Here is a 16,212-nt window from a genome sequence, read left to right on the forward strand (position 1 = left end):
GTGCTTCGCATACTTAAAAGCCAAAAAGCCTTATTGATTTTTTTTTTGACTGCTTGCTTTGCACTCCTTTGAAAAGGAAGATATGTTTGCATTCTTTTAATTGTGAGACAGAACTGTCATCTCTGTCTTGTCATGGAGCACAGTTTAAACTTTTGAAAAAGAGACAAATGTTTGTTTGCAGTGTTTGAATAACGTTCCTGTCTCTCTACAACCTCCTGTGTTTCTGCGCAAATCTGTGACCCAAGCATGACATTCTAAAAATAACCATATAAACATATGGTTTCTACTTCGCGGATTTTATTATTTCGCGGGTGGCTCTGGAACGCAACCCCCGCGATGGAGGAGGGATTACTGTATATGCGGATGTGTATATGTATATATATATGTATATATGTAGATATGTGTATATGTAGATATGTATATATAAGTATATGTTTATGTATATATATGTTTACATAACCTCTTTAACACACTACTTCTCCGCTGCGAAGCGCGGGTATTTTGCTAGTATACAATAAGTCTTAATGAGAATGGCGACTGGAAATTCTGGTTCTGTGATTGTGAAACTCAATGAATGATTAACAAGTGGAAAAAAAAATTAATTTACCTACCATATTTGGCACACAAGTTCAAGTATTATTGCTACACCTCAAACAAGATACAAGAGTGCGCCAATGCACACATACCTAGAATTTCAATACTATACAATATTGAGATGTGGGACAATTGTAAGTGATTCAAAGAAGATGCAATATTAGCATTCAATTTTCTAGGTATTAAGTCATTCAGAACAGCATACAGTTTTAAAAATTCTGTAACATTGTAAGTGAGGGGACAGCAGGATAGCAAAGTGGTGAGTTAGCACTGCTGTTACATGGATTTAGCATCCTAGTCTATAATCCACCCAGTTCTAGTCCGAGTAGAAGTTGCTTGTTCTACCCATGTCTTTACAGGTATTCCTCCCATTTCCTAAAGGCTCACATGATTGTTTAGATTAATTAGCATTTCTAAATAGTTGCAGTGCAATTTTGGTTGTTTTTGTGAGTAGGCCCTATGACCCCATATGTTTAAAGAGTCTCATGTGATAGGCCTAGATTCCCGATGACAGTGAATTAGATCAAGTGGGTTTGAAGGTTTCATATATTGTATACATTGTACTAGAAAGAAGTTTTCTTATTAAACAAACGTTCCAACCATCCTTGTAAGGAAGGTATTAATATTAATGCCCTTTTTACTAAAGAAATAGCTTTGTGAAATGAATTTGGTCATAAGAAGCAAAAAAGTACTACTATATCAGATTGCTGTTCATTGGACCTATCTGAGGAACTGAGAATATTCATAACTAAAATGCATTCATAGCACAGACAATATTTCCATTTTTGTAATGTAATAAATACTTTGGATAGATATCCTTGTTTAAACTAGACCTTCTCCATCTGTAACCATATAGCTTTTTTTAAACCAAACAAAGGGAAATCTGCTACAATTCATATAACAATTATTACTGTCATCTCTATCAACACAAATCACACTTAATCACAGAATATTTTCCATTGAGTGTAATCCATTTGTCTTTAACTCCACTCTTAAAGGAAACTGATATACAGTGGAACTTTGGTTTGCGAGTAACTTGGTTTACGAGTGTTTTGCAAGACAAGCTAAAATTTTTAATAAATTTTGACTTGATAAACGAGCAAGGTCTTGCAATACGAGTAATATATATTATATATATATATATATATATATATATATATATATATATATATATATACGCTTTGTCTGCTGAGCATCATGTGATCACAACTGAGCTGATGGTTCTTCTCTCTCACTGCAGGATTGTGGGCAATCGTCGGTATGCCTTACTCATATAGTCAACATCCGTACAAGCATATACTGCTTACTACATTGTGACACTATGTGTGAATGTGTGCTGTGACGTGCAAGTCCCCACCAGCTTTGTTCAACTTGAAACAGCAACAGCGAGGTTATTTATTGTAGCGGGATCTGCCACACTCCTATACACAGACACAGCAGTCAGACAGGGCCGTGGCCAAGTACTACTGTGCCCTGCGCATTTAAAATGTTCCTTGTATCACCCATTGACAGCAGGCGCTTATAGCATGTCCGCGATCTTTTCGGATTCGCTTTTACGGCGAACTGCTACAGCACTTGGAGCCTGCAGTTGCTTCGGGACGCTGTTCTGCGTGTCGTCCCATTGGGTGGAATCCCACAAGAGTTTAGAAACTCACTCACGCCAGCCATGATTCTTTTCAAAGGTAAAGTGCAGGTTAATTTGTTTTATGTATATTTACTTTATATTTTGTATTAATCATTTTTATACGAAGAGTTTTGGGTTGTGGAACGAATCATCTGAGTTTCCATTATTTCTTATGGGGAAATTCGCTTTGATACACGAGTGCTTTGGACTGCGAGCACATTTCCTGGAACGAATTATGCTTGCAAATCAAAGTTCCACTGTATTAAAATTTTCCTTCTTGTGTTCTTATCCAATGAAAATAATTTACTTAACAGAGCAAATTTCAGTTGAATAGTCTTGTGCCGCTTAGAATTTTTTTTACAAGGCAATGTTCTTTTCTTCTCTGAACTCGCTACATACAGTAATATATCACTCATCTGACCTCAAGGTATACAGGTTGGAAGGTAACATATTTTAACAATTTGTATAAGAAATGTTCATCTCACTAAACGTAGGCCTTGAAAAGAGTGTCCAGTCCTATCTGGTCTTTCCTTAGTGGATATGAATAGAGTTTACATGGCTGGATTGGGAGAATTCCAGTTCCTATATATTTACTTTGGTCAGCTATAAAGAAAGATAGTGTGGAAATGAGCTTTTTTTTGTTTTGTCACCTTATAATGGTAAAAGGCAAAAGGCATTTTAAATCGCCATATAGAACAAAAATGCAAGAATGTGCTTTAAAATGGCAGTCCAAAGCCTTGGTGCAATTGGGCTACACTTTTAGAGAGAACAGATTTTCCCAGTTAAAAGCAAATGCTTATTCTGAAGACATTTTAACCAACGCTGAAGTCCTCATTGGTTCAGGCTTAAAATCTTGTGCTGATGTTTTTAATTTACTGGAGGCAATTACTTAATTATCATGGACTTTCCAAATTAGATGGAATTGTACTTTTTTTTTTTTTTTTTATATAAATCAAGACATTGGCAGTGCTTTTTATTAATATAGATATTTTTTGCTGTTAGGAACAGTATTAAGCTTGTTTCACATGGCAGTGATATCTTCTTTCCAAATTAAAAGGAAAACTGCATGTTCAAGAAACATACCAAAACATCAAAGTGCTTGTAATCCATGTTTATGGAGGCTAGAATGTCTTGATAATGCCAATTACACCTCTAAATCTCCGTAAGACTCTTCCAATCAGTGACCTCACATCACAGTATGAAAGTACTGTATATTTATGTGCTCATCTTTGTTTTCTCTTAACAGAAACCACACTCCGTATTTTTCTGTTAAGCTTTGAAAAAGTAACACACCAGTACCAAACCAGAGTTGTGTATATAGTGTGGCCTTACTGCTCACTGAATATTGGTACAATACCAGAAATCTGAAAGCATAGTAAATATCTGTGCCATATAACTTGTACTTTGTGATACAGGTTTTAACTAGCTCTTCATTCACAAACATAATGCTATAAATATTTGCTGTGAAATTTGCCAGAAAAACAAAACATAGAGGCTTAATATTTTCCCTATAACTTAAAACAAATGTTAATTTTACCATAGACAGTTTTCAGCTCTATTGTCACTGGGCATCATCAATAATGACATGCTTGAAAGTCATTTGCATACACAGCCTGTTATAACAACTAGCAGGGCAACTTCCATACTTCAGTGGGCATGAAGTGCAAATTCCTGCTTATATAGTTAAGGGTATAGTTGTATTTTCATACTTTAGTGGCTGCCACACAATTTGCCACAAGCATTTCTGTTTCACTTTGGAACATTTCACATCTTTCATTGCAGTATGTGCACAGCCAACATGGATACAACAACATGGAGGGGCATGCAAAGCTCTCTGGACAAGGGGAATAATACCCACTGACTGACTTAATTTTGTCTGTAGACATGTGAATCAGCACATGCCTAAAGTATAAATTGACTATCAAGCCAGCAGGCAGAAGGAATAGTCAGTCTTACAGCATTCATGTTCTGTGAATGCTTGGCTAGTGTGTCATTAGCTCATACATTTGCAATTTGTAGCCAATGACAGACCATCAAAACACAGTTCAAAGTAGTGGGTGAATGTTTGGCCACAACATTTTTCTGTTTTTACTGTGAAAAAACACAAAAACACCTTGCCTGCAAATTGCCATTTCTTCCACTATAGCAGTCAGCTTCTTAGCAAGGCAGACAACTGAATGACTGGCTACAAATGTTTCAGTCTGCAGTATCACTTATTTTGCCGGTTTTTCTTTATCTATACTGTATGAATGTAATTCTTATACAGTATACTGCTTATTTAGTGTAGTCCTAAAGTCAGTTGGGGTGTGCACTGATCAGCTGTGTGTGGCTGTTTTTTTTTAGCAACAAAGTCCTCTCAGCTGTATGTTTTTCTTTATGGCTAGTGTGAGTGCTTTCAGATGGAATGTAGTACACTGGGTCATGATAGATCAATTGGGTTGCCTGGTAAGTTGCTAGTCATTACAGTTTTTCCTTGCTAGCCAAAATGGTAGGTTGCTGTTGTCCAACTTTGAATGTGGTAGTTCATTACAGATGTGCTGCTTTTTATTTTGTTACAGTATTATACAGTCTATAGTGAACATTGTCACCTTTCAATTCAAAATGCTCATAAAATGAGTTATGTTCAGTATACTTAACTTTTCACTAAAAGTGTCTATTTTGCTTCTGAATGTTGCTTAAATACTACATTCCGGTGCCTATATAATTTAATAACATGTCTCAAAGTTTAGTATCAGACATTGTGATACATTAAGGCAATTGAATTTCTAAACTCAACTGTAAATTATTTGTAAAATAAATTTAGTTAATGTAAGTTAATCAAACAATAGATCAATAAAAGCAGTAATTGTTTAATAAAAAGAGAGATTGTAAGTTTTTAATGTAATTATAATCATATGTACAGAGTTAAATGAAATTCTTACTTGAATGTTCTAATCAAGATGCAACACGTCACCTTACCTCAAAATACACAGGGTGAGCCAAAAAGTTCCACCACATTTCTACAAATTCTACAAAAATGCTACAAGATAAAATAAATTTCATTATGACACAAGAGGGGGTATACAAAATAGATTTTTTCACTGTGTTTTAAAAATGATGTCTTCAAGGTGGTGGCCATCATTAGTGATACAGTCTTCGAGGCGATATGACTCGTTCAACCATTTTAAGAGGAATAGCGGCAATTTGGTGGCAAACTGCATCCTTGAAGGCTTCAAGGTTTTGAGGTCAGTGTGTGTATACCTTTGACTTAAGATAGCCCCACATGAAGAAATCGCGCGGAGTGAGATCAGGCGAATGTGAAGGCCACCCAACATCGCTGCGCATGGAGAACTTGCATGGATCTCCGCGCCATATGAGCTGTTGCTCCATCTTGTTGAAACTAGGCATCCACTACATCCATTTCTTCCAGTTGGGGCCACAAAATGTTCTCTACCATTTCATTGTAACGTTCTGAAGTGACTGTGACTATTGCTCTCCCTTCCTAAAAAAAGTAAGGGCCTACAATGCCAAATTCTGCAATGATGCACCAAACTGTAACACACTCACTGTGCAGGGGTCTCTAATGAAGTTCACAAGGGTTAGTTTCAGCCCAACAGAGAAATTTTTGCTTATTTATGCAACCATTAAAATAGAAATGTGCCTCGTTGCTGCACACGATGATGGCATCTCGATGAACGGTTTGCAGAATGTTCATGCACAACTCACTATAGCTCTCCCAGTGAGTTGCTGCACTACCATCATTTTGTATGGATGGAAATTGATGTCTTCATGCAAAATTCTCCTCAAAGACGTGTTGGAAATGCCTATGGCAGAAGCATGTTTGTGCGCTGAACATCTAAGAGACTGCAAAATTGATACCCTTACAGCTTGGATGTTTTCAGGCGTTGGTACAGTCTGAGGACAGCCTGGAGATTTTCTGTTCAATGTTGTACCCCTCTGTCTAAATTTAGCCACCCACTGAAGAATTGTTTTCCAATTTGGGACGTCACAGTTAGGTGTGTTGCATAGTGATGATGGATTTGTTGTTTTTGAAGAATGCTTCAACAGCAAAAGCACTGTGCACCACACCAAGGCATGTTGCCAACTGAAAACTACAAGGGATCTCCTATTAAAGGACACCCACCCCAACCCACTCGGCTGCTTTACCTCATGCAATGACCTTGAGAAATCTGGTACTCCACTTAGGCTCACCCTGTATAACCATAGTAATTAAGTCAAACTTGATCCATCATACACAGAGAGGAAAGATTGATGGTGAACATCTGCAAAATGGAAACAGAACTGGAAAAAACAAGAATACAGAAAACTATGGCGACAGAATACTGGATATAAACTTGTGTTTTCCTTTTCAAAATTTGATTTTTGTTTAATATGTAGGTACTTAAATCTGAACTAAGACACAAACGGCTGGAATTTGTCACGCAAAGTACATTCCTTTCTTCCCTTCAAGCACTGTGAAATACTGTATGTTTTCTAAATTATTATGTCCTTATAACTGCTCTTTAAACACAAATATTAAGTGCCCTAGTTTCTGCCTTAGTGTCCCCTGATAAACCTTAGCCTTATGCTGTTCCATTATCCTTGTCAGAGAAAATAAAATCTTTATTTGCTTGGACACTAATCTGGCTTTCTGAATTGCACACTTACACATAAAGGCATGTTGCTGGACTCAAAACTGTTCCTTCAGGCATACACACATCAAAGGAAGCAAGTTTTATAATTTGGCAGCAAGATGGAGGTGTCTGTGCTTTGAATTTCATCTACACTGCATATAGATAAAACCATTCAATGCACAAAGATTCTTTAGAATCTTTATAATGAAAACTAAGTGACTCTTGTCAATTGTGTGCAGGAGAGATGTTTCATAAAATTAATATTTATCTACAGTACATGGATGCTTCAAAAAATTTTCTGAATATGTAATATGAATATGTAATTATATAGTTTATATATTTAGAACAAATATTCACATTTTTGTGTAGTAGTCAATGTAGAATACTTTGGAATTTGTTCAGTTTTTAGTACAAATATCCCACATCTAGCACTTTTTATGTGCCATTACTGGAGTGGAGATTGATTCAAATCAAGGATAAGATAGATTTGCTTTGTTATACTAATTTTTATTTTTTAATTATTCCTGATCCTACTTGGAAATTTGATGTAGTTTTAGTTTTTCCTCATGATATTTTTTGATTTCTTCATAATGTGTCTTTAATTTTTCTTCAGAATTTATTTTTACTTTCAGTTTTAGTTTTTATAACTACAGTTAGGTCCATAAAAATGCCCATGAAATAGCCTTTGAGTCAATTGCCCAATTACTTTTGAGCCCCTGAAATGAAGGGATTGTGTTAAAAAAAATGCTTTAGTTGCCTCACATTTTTATGCAATCGTTTTGTTCACCCCACTGAATGAAAGCTGAAAGTCTGCACTTCAACTGCATCTGAGTTGTTTCATTTAAAATTCATTGTGGTAATGTTTATATATATATATATATATATATATATATATATATAAAATAAAGAAAAAATCTATATGTTATGTATATTTTCAGCTTTAGTAATCATGGGTGGATTTTGTAAATATTATGCAGTTTAGTTTTGAGTCATAAACCTACAATAATATAGTGGGGTTCAGAAATAGTATTTGTTTACTGTATTAGAAGCCTCAAGGTATGCATCATTAAAAGTAAACAAAAACAAAACCAGATACTGAATATGAACAATTTTATAAGATGCTTATATTTTTTCATCATTTCTGCTGAACAAACTGCAGTTGTGCATGCAATCTAAATTTAAGTGGAATAAAACAGACAACAAATGGCTGAAAGAGCCTAATAATACAAAAATGTAAAGGAGAACTATTCTTCCTTGCTCAACTCCATATTCCCATCATAAAATGTACTTGTGAAGCACACAACATATTAAATATTGGGTTGAGAGAGAGCCTGCATATTTTCTGAACCACAACACGTCACATAGCCTTTTAGACATGCCAGTTTCAATGAACAAAGTTAACTTTGGATTCTTTTTTGTTTGACTGAGTTTGTTCCCGAAGTTACTGCCCTTTGCAGACATGATGTTAACGGTTGTTGTCTTGCATTATGTGGACTTTGACTTGCATTTCCACTGATTGTTGGTGATATTCAGCTTTTCTTTTTCTTTGCAGAGAAACAGGATGGAGGCCAATTTGTGATGACTTTAAGTGAACCATGAGGTTTATGGGGTTTTTACCATTAATCTGTACAGCTCACAACATATCCAGATCCAAGACAACATGTTTACAATTGCCACATTTGATGTTGTGTTAAAAAAAATTCCCATACTGGGCTTTGTTGTTTTCTATGACCCATGTTGATCTCTAAAGCAGTCTCAGTCTGAGGAAGTTTATATACAGAATTTTGCATCCTGCAGGGCTGAAAAGGTCTAAACAAAAGAATACAGAAAATAGATTCTACTGGGTGCTGTCGGACATGATGACCATGAAAGCTAGGCAGGGACTTGGAGGGAAGTATCTTTGTAAGGGCCCCACCTAGCTATACTGAGGGAACAGCAGAAGAACTTGTCCCATGAGAGAGGACTTCAGTCCTTAGGAGTAGCCAGGACTTAAATAGCCACTACACAAGAACAGACTTTTTCAAAGAGATAATTTCAAGTCCCATGAGAGAAGACTTTGGTCGTGAGATTTTTTCAAGTCACACCCTCCTCTCAACCATATTCAACCACACACATGGCCCTCTCACCTCTCATTCGTGTGAATGCTTTTGACATACACAGTTCCTGCTCTCTTAGCCCTTAAAAATTTTTACGTTTTCCTCACTTAAAGTTCCCAATAAAAGAAGATTTATTATGTTCATATCTTATTGAAGAATTTCATCCCAAAGGGTTAGCAACAGAAGAAATGAGTACACGGGCAATCCTAGCTCCGAGAAACGAAGTTAAACTAATTAACATGAAATTTGCCGATCAGCAAATTGGTTAAATTCGTATCAATAGACTATGCTGAAACAGTTGGTGGTGATGGTGTGGAAGATGAAAACCTCAACTTACAATATCCCAAAGAATATCTACAACCATTAAAACCGTACGGTCTCCACCGTCCGAATTACTGTTGAAAGAAGGATGTATCCAAGAAAGGTAATGTAGTACACCTCCCACGGATAATATTAGACACTAAAGGAGATCTTGATATGCCATTTGTATTAAGACGTTTACAGTTTCCTGTTAGAATAGCTTTTGCTATAACAATTAACAAATCACAGAGATAAACATTCGAAAAATTCGGTTTATTTATTAGAGGGAAAGAAACGAAATTCACTTGCGGGCAGTTATATGTTGTGTTGTCACAATGTAAGTCGAAACACAGAATCAAAATTCAATGTGATATTGATGAAAATTTAATTAAAAAAATTGTTTTTACTGAAGTTTTACAGTAAAAGTGTAAGTTTAAAAAGTATTTGCATGTTAATTTCAAATCCAAACAGAACAAAATTGTATGACACAGCGAATAACACTAAAGCAACATGAAACATATTTTACTTTCAAATTATTACATTTTACTATTTTTAATATGATTAATTACTCATTGTAATGTAAAATAGTTAGTTCTATTATGCATATGTAAAAATTCCCATGAAAATAACAATCTGTTTAAATTATACATCCCCATCCCCATATGAGAGCGGCTGAACCACTAAGTGGCTATCGCATACACTATGTATGTGGCATATCACATATTAAAGACAGTATGATCCTTCAACTATCTATTTTGAGAAAGAGAATGAAAAGAAAGAGGGAGGGAAAATATTTTAAAGATATTCTTTCATCAAATCATTTTCCCAATTTCACATACGATTGTCAACAATGAATGTGAAACTAAGAAAAAATAAAAGTACGTGAAATAAATATAAATAAAAAAATAAACAGGTTTGGTTCTTCACAATTTTACAGACACCAGACACCTTTGCCAAATACCAATAAACTCTTAATTTAATTATAGGAGGCTTGTATTACCTCATTGCCTAAATAAACTTTTTAAAGCATTAGGGAGCTTTGCCCCCCTGCTCGCTTCGCTCACCAACCCCTTTCTCCCCCTGCCTGTGCTTCACACCGTTGTGAAGAGGGGGGCTGAACACACCCCAAGGAGATGCGCCCGCTCCTCCTAAACCACACTTAAACGGTGATACATTGGGATACAAATCATTTTTTTTTAAACTCCTCTTTGCTCAATCAGCTGTTGGCTTGCTGCTGCTGTTTTGCCGTGTAATCTGAACCAATTCCGCCCACCCCCACGTGTTGTTGTGAAGAGTGTGGCTGAATGCAAACCAAGGTGACGCTGTCGCTTTTTTGAAACCCCTCTTAAATGGTGATACATTGAGAAACAAGTAACAGTTGTTTTTTTACCGCCTCTTTGCTTGATCAGCTAATGGCTTGCTGCTGCTTTCGTTCCGCCAGATCGGCATTTTGGGTGGCACTTTGAACGTTTAAAAGCCTGTACAGCACCTGTCTTTTTGTCCTCAAACACTGTGATCTCTTTTCGCTTTTCCGTTATTTCACTATTTTCCATTTGTTTGTGCTAATGTGATCTTTTCACTTATTTTTTTGAGATTTTCACATTTTCCTGCTTCCATTACTTCTAACCTGCTCTGCATGTGTATCACCGGACTTTCTTACAAAGGTTACAGAGCTTTTAAGTATGATGTGATGTGCCTGTCTTGTGGGATGTGAAAGTGTCTCTCTGTCTCTCTTCCAATGATCACGTCTCGTTGCCAGAAAAAAGTCTTGTCCCAAGAGTTTTTTATATAACAGAGAGACAAGTGATTTGTCGCTAACAATATTCTGCTAAGGTATGTAGACCTACTGAATCTATCTATTATTGCGTCAAAAAACAGTTTCATTTTCAAAAAGGATTTTTTTATTGTTGTCAACAAAATGCAGACACATGACAAATAAATGGAAACATTTCAGTTGTGATTTTGTTTCTGTAAGGTAAAGGTATTGTTGAATAGCACAATTCAACTTTATGCTTTTGGATTACCCTTTAATATAAAGTTAGCAGCTCATCACATCTGACATGTCCATCCTGGAATCTGGTTTCAGTTTGTGTACAGCTTTTTCAGCTTCTATTCATGTCTGTTTGGCTAAATCACAATTACAACCAGCATTCCACCATTTATGAACAGACTGTTTGGGATCATCTATATCTGATATATCTGTCTTGCACCTTTAAGATCAATGAATGGGAACTTGAAACGTTCCCCGACACTCTTGTTACACCACAAACATTCAGAAGTGGCATCACCATTTGCTGATTATGCTCAATCACCTTTGTATGTTTCACTAACACTAGAACTTGAATCTGTTATGCGGCCACTATCAACTTCTGAAGAACTGTCACTGCTATCACAAAATAATTTTTTTTATTCTTCACAAGCTTTACATTCCAGCCTCCTGTATTCACCTTGCCCTGTCATCACAAATGCTGTGTTAACAGCTACTGCCCATCACTGGCTGCTGTTCACAGTCATAAACTTGAGGATTAACAGTGTGTATGCATCTAGCAGTGGACAAGTTATCCCAGGGAAAATGGTAAAAGGGTTAAAAAATACTCGATTGGCTGTCTAGTGGCTGAAATATTTCTTTGAAAAACAAAAAATAAATATTTAGAATAAATATTGATAAATATTGGAGCCACACCCATCCAGATTAGCATTTGTGTAAGTCTGGTGAAAAAACTGAAAATCTTTATTGTGCTTTATTATTTTATTTCAGTTAGGTTGTTCTACTTCTTTTAACAGTTTTGTTTAGTTTACTTTTTAATCTTGGTTTTGTAAATTCTTTTATTTTACTTTTTTTATTAACAGTTTTAATTTGTTTTAGTTTTCATTTACAATAACCTTGGTTCAGATATAATCATTATCAAAAAGTTACTTTTAAAATTTGGCTTAATAGTTGTTAAAGTGGGATTAAACATTTCTTAAGTACCATCTTAACTGTGAAGTAGAATGCACAATGAATATTCTTCAAAGTTACACAGTTAATATGAACTTAATATATTTTATTACCAAGGTAATTGCTGTAACAACGTACTGGTTTGCATACAATCAGCCTATCAACATGTCTATCAACAGTAAATGCACAGCTGCAAGCAACACCATTACACTTATAATGGTTAAATACAAGCATTTCAAAATACTTCTTAAATTTCTGCCTGTAAGCCTAGAACATTTCTCTACTTTAATTCTGTACATGCAAATTTAGTTTTAATGTTGTGATGAAGTGCAACATTAATTGCCAAACTAATCAAATCTTCTACTCAAAAGGAATAGACAAATCTACAATCAGTCAGTTTGTAACTTATATTTTAAAGACACAAACAACTTAGTAAAAGGAAGGCTTTTTTTAATACTGCATAAACAGTCAGGCTGAGCATACGGTGCAACAGTTTGAACAATGAAGAACAAAACCTTCTAACTCTAAAAATAAATAAATAAATGATAAAGGAAACAAACCAAAGCTTCAAGTAAAATTAATGTAGATTACCTTTAGCGCTTACAAAAGAACAAAAAAAATTGAAACATCGTTTAGTTTACAGAAATGTCAGTACATAGATACATGTCAAAGTTTAAATTTTTTAATAAATCTTTTATTGTTATTCTCTATACAGTTTTTCTTTGTATACTCACTTCACGCTCTAATGAGCCAAAGACTGAAATGAATTTGTTTTGTTCGCCTATTTATTTTTACCATTAATTTGACTCCCTCCAGTCCTTTTTGCTTAGTGTATTTCTCAAAGGCAGTCTTCTAATTAGACCTTGCTAAACAGTAGATACTATACTCATTTGATCTTCAAATTGAGAAAAAATTGTTTTAAATAGCTAGAGCTTTCTTAAAATTTAAAGCTAACTTAAAAAATACTTTATATTTTGCCTTCTATATTAAACATACTATATTCTACTGTTAAATTTTAAATCCCCTAAACTAAACCAAATCTATCACATAAGGTCTTGCTATGCAACATAAAAGTCTTCTTTTTCATAGAAGAACTCGCTGTGTTACCCTGCTTCTCCTTAAAAATATCCTAAGACAGTCTTTCTTAAACTATGGGTCAAAAACAATTTTGGGTCGCAAGACATCTCTAATTGGGTTGCTCCGAGACTTAGTACATCTGATTCACCAACAGCACTACAGTATAACCAAGTAAATAATTGAGTGCCTTTCTGTACAGTGATCCCTCGCTATATCGCGCTTCGCCTTTTGCGGCTTCACTCCATCGCGGATTTTATATGTAAGCATATTTAAATATATATCGCGGATTTTTTGCTGGTTTGCGGATTTCTGCGGACAATGGGTCTTTTAATTTCTGGTACATGCTTCCTCAGTTGGTTTGCCCAGTTGATTTCATACAAGGGACGCTATTGGCAGATGGCTGAGAAGCTAGATTGCTTACTCTTCTCTCTCTCTTGCGCGGACTTTCTCTGATCCTGACGTATGGGGATTGAGCAGGGGGGCTGTTCGCACACCTAGACGATACGGACGCTCGTCTAAAAATGCTGAAAGATTATCTTCACAATGCTATCTTTTGTGCAGCTGCTTCCTGAAACGACATGCTGCACGGTGCTTCGCATACTTAAAAGCTCGAAGGGCACGTATTGATTTTTGACTGAAAAACAATCTCTCTCTCTCTCTCTCTCTCTCTCTCTCTCTCTCCTCCTGACGGAGGGGGTGTGAGCTGCCGCCTTCAACAGCTTTGTGCCGCGGTGCTTCACATACTTAAAAGCCAAACAGCCCTATTGATTTGTTTGCTAGAGATTGTTTTCTCTATCTATGTGACATTCTGTGCTCCTGACACGCACTCCTTTGAAGAGGAAGATATGTTTGCATTCTTTTAATTGTGAGACGGAACTGTCATCTCTGTCTTGTCATGGAGCACAGTTTAAACTTTTGAAAAAGAGACAAATGTTTGTTTGCAGTGTTTGAATAACGTTCCTGTCTCTCTACAACCTCCTGTGTTTCTGCGCAAATCTGTGACCCAAGCATGACAATATAAAAATAACCATATAAACATATGGTTTCTACTTCGCAGATTTTCTTATTTCGCAAGTGGCTCTGGAACGCAACCCCCGCGATGGAGGAGGGATTACTGTATATGATATATTTTTTTTTCCCCTCCAACGGCTAGTTCACTGGAGCTCCTTACTCCTGAATAAAGTAAAACATTCTTGCCATAGATCAATTCTTGCTTTTCTAATGACATACCTTGGCTTTTGTTGATGGTGATTGGAAACCAGAATCACCAATCACCATTTTACTGGAAACTCTTTTAAACCAAAACAGGCAATTTTTGGCTTATTTGGTTTATTTTTATTTATTAAGATAAATACATGCATTACACTTAATAATTAATGCTTAAAGTTGTAATATTTGAAATTTCATAGACAATGTGCTTGAGAAATATAACAGCTATATTATGTAAGGCAGGACTTACAGTTGCAACACAAAATGATCTGACATAAAGAAGCTTAAAAATTTAAAATGAGAGACCAATCTTCTAAAATACACTTCCAATATTACTACAGCTGTCCTTATCCAAGTCCTTTTTGTGTTATATTTACAAGTCCTAGTTTTGTGATGTGTGCTTGAAATATACTTGAGTATGTGTAAATACTTTTGCAAATCAAAAGCATAGAATATATATATATATATATATATATATATATATATATATATATATATATATTTAACAAAACGAATATTGTACTGCCTAGAATACTAGTATTCCACAACAGTCATCCCCTTTATTGCTTTGAAAAGATAAATGTTGTCTTTGCCGCACAGCCATGGATGAGGCAGATGTGATCCTAGGTATGTGCATATACTTTTTCTTGTGTTAATTATTTTTTATTATTTATTCTCTATAGAATATTAATGATCACAATTGAGTTCAGCATGTTGTAAAAGTGGACAGGCAGAAATTGCACACATTCTTTCATAAGAGTTGGAATAATACTACTTCCCCAGTACTCACTGTAAAAAATATTATGAATATGTAGCATATATTAATTCATCGTATTCTGAGAGGTGAAGATGCACCTGAACTAAATTGTTAAGATTGCACCGAGAATGGTTTCTTGTTAGATACTTTATTGCTCACAAGGGAAATTTAAGTACTAGTAGCCTTGAATTAATTATACCAAGTTATATAAATAAATACTGTACAAATAATGCAATCATAGTACACTGGGTTTGGAATCTTTCAGTCCAATTCAGGTAATATAGATGGTGCATGAAACAATGTCAGTGCAGCATCTTGGTATACATTTGTAATTACCTAAAGTATTGACCCTCTGCATTTCAAACCTTTTATGCAAACTGCTGGCAGCTACACATACTGATTATGCTTAATTATAAAAGTTCAAGTGAATGACCAGATCACATTACTGTGCAACAATCACATTCATCAAATCAAAATACAGTATGGCAAAACCAATACTGCATAATTTACAATACAAAATACAAACATGGAAATAAATGCCATTCTTAAAACACTACAAGTGTTTCAAACACTTTAACAGCTTTACTATATAGAACATCTTCAGTATTATTAGGCACTGCTTTAAATACTGGCAAAAATGATATGTAAAATGATTAAAAATAAACATGCAAATGTGAGTTTTGAATGAAAAAAAAAAAAAAAAAAAAAGAACTACAGTACTTCATTTTATTTAACCAGCTAATTGGCAGGTTTTTCACCACTGTCATTTGAAATGTAAATAACCTAATCCGGAAGAATCTTCAGTTTACCACATGAAAATAGTGTAGCCTGGATGATTCAAATCAAGTTAATTTTAATTTTGGTAGATTTAATAACTGTGACCATAAAATAGTATCGGAAAAGAAAAAAAAGACAGTAAACAGTTATAGTTACAAAGTAACACAGTAGAACTAACTCATGTTGTCACCATGTCAAAGCTACAAGTGTATTTCCTGAAATAAATT

The 16,212-nt window shown here is 35.1% G+C and overlaps 1 protein-coding gene across 6 annotated transcripts in view; it reads right to left on the reverse strand.

Annotated features, from left to right (window-relative positions):
* cpeb3 (cytoplasmic polyadenylation element binding protein 3) overlaps positions 1–16,212 on the reverse strand; it is a 194,212-nt gene that overhangs the window by 41,115 nt on the left and 136,885 nt on the right. The gene's annotated exons all lie outside the window — the stretch shown is intronic.

This window comes from Erpetoichthys calabaricus, chromosome 2 (assembly GCF_900747795.2).
Source record: "Erpetoichthys calabaricus chromosome 2, fErpCal1.3, whole genome shotgun sequence".
In the NCBI taxonomy this organism is placed as follows: Eukaryota; Metazoa; Chordata; class Cladistia; order Polypteriformes; family Polypteridae; genus Erpetoichthys; species Erpetoichthys calabaricus.